This window comes from Pteropus vampyrus, unplaced genomic scaffold (genome assembly GCF_000151845.1).
Source record: "Pteropus vampyrus isolate Shadow unplaced genomic scaffold, Pvam_2.0 Scaffold30, whole genome shotgun sequence".
NCBI classification, from domain to species: Eukaryota; Metazoa; Chordata; class Mammalia; order Chiroptera; family Pteropodidae; genus Pteropus; species Pteropus vampyrus.
This window is the reverse complement of record NW_011888811.1, coordinates 4,726,195-4,730,538: the sequence shown is the minus strand read 5'-3', so window position 1 is coordinate 4,730,538 and position 4,344 is coordinate 4,726,195.

Below are 4,344 nucleotides of genomic sequence, written 5' to 3'. Positions count from 1 at the left end.
CTGAAAGTTTTATTCATAGAAAAATGTAATAAATTACAGATGAGTTTAAATTTATACAACGAGTTTTAACAAAATATTTTTTTGTAAGTCCAGCCATTGAACAAGTTTACTAATGAGTTCTCATGTCAAACAACCTACTTAGGAAAGGAGGTCGTGAATACCAGCTGAGATCTGGCAGAAGGTATATGGGAAGAAGGGAATGGATGGAATGTGTTGGCATGGGTAACCAGTGGTAGGGAATCTCACAAAGCACCAATTTAAAGCCTAAATAAAATACCCAACTTAAAGACTTGGTGGGTAAGAAAACTATTTTATTTGTGTATTTTCTAACCAGGTAAATTTTCCTTCAGATATAACTAAACAAACAAACATTCTTGAACATACAACAATTCGAGGGATGTAGTTTCCATGTCTCCTTCCATGAGATTACTGGTGATGAGAGTTGAATTCTTTTAAATAATAGACCAAGGCCAGAATAAATGCTAGGTTAACAGAACAGCATGTAAGTGTTAGATGACCTGCAGAGTGTAGAAATTTAAAAAAAAAGAAAAGGTGGCAGCTAAAAAGGTAGAGAGGAATAGTTCTTGAATTATCTTTATTAGCTAGATGTTATTTTAAAGCTGATAAATATAACAAGACTATTTAAAAGTAAACACAAGGAGAAATACTGGCTAATAGCAGGTGGCAAATGAAAAGAAGAGGAAAGAAAGAGGAAAGACTCCAAATTTAGATTTTATTTTAGAATAGGATAAAAATTGTTGAGAGAAATAGAAAACTGAGTCTTATGTAAAGTTATGGTTACAAAAACAAGGGAAAATTGGAACTTTGTAGATGTCAGAAGGACTATGAACAAAATATTAAAGAAAAAGCAGACGTAGTGTAAGACATATATACACATATGTAATTTAAAAAGATATAACAGTAAACAACCTTAATATAAGTTATAATAGGCTTTATCTGATTATTATGGAAAAAATAATTTTCAGTTTGGATTAGAAAGCAAACCCAAATTTTATTTTCTGTATAATAGAGGCATCCAAAGAATATGATTCAGACTAGCTGAAAATAAAATAATGAACAATTCCAAGGGTTCAAATCAAATGTAACCAAAAAGGAAGCAGAGATAATGACCTTAATATCAGACATATAAGAATTAAGACCAAAAAGTGTTACCAGATACAAATACTTTATAATGCTAAAGTTATAATTATAAATATAAGTAAATATAAGTAACATAGAATCAACATTCCATAAAACATAGACGGTATACAGAAAATTAAAATCCAAGAATAATACCAGAATTTCTAAATACTATAATGCTGAATACATCTTGAAAATTTCCAAGTAAGACATTAAGTTTAGAAAATATTTTTAATTTTTAAAGAAAAAGCATTCTCCTGAAGAAACTTTGATCTAGAATGCCCTACCTAATTATACCCAAAGCTTCCTGTATTTTCAGAACTTACCTTGATTTTCACTTCTTTCTTATTAATAGTAGTTAGCACATGTTATATCTTTCTAGACATATGTATTTATTAAGTTGTCTCAGTGAATAATCACAAAGGCCTATGTGATAAATGGTATATACATATAATGGAATATTATTAGCCTTAAAAAAGACGTAAATTCTGCCACCTGTGACAACCTAGAGGTCGTTACACTAAATGAAATAAACTAGACACAGAACAACAAATACCACATGATACAGCTTAAAGGAGGAATCTAAAATAGTCAAACTCAGAAAAGCATAGAAAAAGGTGTTAGTCAAAGGGTAAAAAAATTCAATTATACAAGATGAGTAAGTTCTAGAGATCTACTGTACACCATAGTACCTATAGTTAATACTGTATTATATACTTAAAAATTTGCTAAGAGGATAGGACTTACGTGGAACATTCTTATCACACACAAACTAATAAAGATGATGAGAGGAAACTTTTGGAGGTAATAGATAAGTTTAAAACATAGATTGTGGTGAAGTTTTACAGATATATACTTATCTCTAAACTCATCAAGTTGTATGTATTAAATATATAAAGGTTTTTACTGTCAATCATACTTCAATAAAGTAGTTTAAAATCACAGTTAAAATAAGGACACAAGGCTCGTAAAGATGACTTACTTGCTCAAACTCACCTTCTAAGTTGTCGAGTCAGGATTAAAGGCAGCCATTCTAACCCTCCAGTTTACCTCTTAACCTCTTCTGATGTAAGTGAAACTCTCCCCCTTGCTTTTTTTTTTTCTTATAGCTAAAAAGACTAATAAATAGAATTTAAAATTTTAAATATATATATATATATATTCTGTCACCATGTTTATATTTCAGTTTTCTCTATTTCTCCATCCCAGCAATTCCTTTTTTGGAAAAAGGACTGTATACCTCACATTTTCTTTGTACTCATCACTCTAGGTGATGTAATTATCTATTGTCCCAGAGACTAAAAAAGTAGATATTGTTCAAGTAATTTTGGGAAACAGATTTGTAGAGGAATTCTTGCTTTTCATGTTATGATTCTGGAGACATTCACAATATAGGCATACAATCAAAAGACAAAATGTACAAATTAAAAATGAAAGCTTTTATTTTCCAGTTGCTTTATCTCCAACTTGGCATGGTTGCTTGCTTTCTTCTTTCCTTCCTCATTTTCCTCTTGGTCTTCATCACCCAACCTCATCGCCCTGTACTCACACACTGTGTGTTGGATAAGCATCCTTTTTATTAGTACGTTATCCTGTGAGATTATTCTTTTGTTTTATTTTGCATAAATGGCACAAATATCTAAGATATATCTATGTGGCTGTATAAATGTCTTTTTATGTTTCTTTTTTCTAATGCTGTATGTTATTTCTATACGGTTTCACATTTTCTTATCCAACTCTCCTAAAATAGATACCCAACTTTTCTTCATCTCCTTATGACCACAAACATCACAGTGAATAACATCGTTCATGTTCCCTTACAGACCCATGGCAGAACCTTTTTGGGACATAGGAGTGGGATTTGTGAGTCATAACATGTATAAGAATGCTTAATTTAACAGAATCAGTGCTATTTTGCTCTCCGGAATGCCTTCACGACCCCACTCTCCCATGAGAACAGGATGGTTATTTTTACCCCATATCCAAACTTCCAATTTTCTGTAACAAAAAGAATAGTGACATTGCGTTATTCTTTTTTATCCCTCTGAAAATTATTCTCTTTAAGTAGAAAAAGATCTTTGACATCATTTTTTACAGGAAACACAAGGCTTTAGAAATCCTGAAGAAAAAGCATTTTGTTGGCCCCGATCATTTTATCAGAAATAGGCTGTTGCATAGCTAATGAACAAACATGAATATGTAACTATATCAACAATTTGTTCCCTGTACTGCTACCTTTTAAAGAACAGAATATTCAGGGTGCTCCTTCTAATTACAGAGTTAAATCACAGTGTTTAAAATGCAATAAAAGAGAACAATTTGTAAAAGAAGGAACCCAGTAACAGATTTATATAAAATAGAACAGACAATTTGGCTTGGTTTAGAATTTATGAGAATTATCCATAAATTCTATTAATTAAAAGTGTACGTTAACTATTGAAAGAGGGCAAACATATATCCATAAATTTGAAAGGTTTTACCTTTTAAAGTCACTCAAAATTATCCATTAATGGCAGTTCTGAAAAATATCTTTTTGAAAAATAACAATAGTGCTGCTGAACCAGGAATCTTTTTTCCCCATAATTTCTTCCTCCAACATTTAATTGGTATATAGTTCTAAATGATCAGTATAATTTATAAGTAAATATATCCAATTATTTAATCATTAATGTACTTATATGCTCAATTATTAAATTAATAGAATTTATTATTGACCATAAAAGTTACCACCTTTGAATATCAATATTTCATAATTCTTTTTTCCAATGATGATAATTTGACATACATGATATATAAACAGAAATTTCACACTCTCATTCACTTCTGAATCTTCACTGCTTATAATACTGCTTGGTATAGAACGGATGCTTAATCAATATTAAAATAAGATGTATTCCTAGTATTAAAGGTGTAATGAATTAGAGTTAGGATTTATGGGTTTTAATTTGGAATCATTTATTTTTAATGATACCAAAGTAAATATATACTCAAATTCTGTGTGATACACCTACCTTCTGCTGGGCAGAAGGCATATTTTGAAAGAGATCTATGCAACAGAAAGGCAACTCCACGAAAGAGCTCCAAACATGGATATCACACAGTTTCTTTTGAAAGGACGAATCCTAAGAAATAGAATAGAGGTAGGGCGCATGAAAATTTCAGACAATAGGTAATAGATGGCCTTGAGAACCTATGAAATGGATC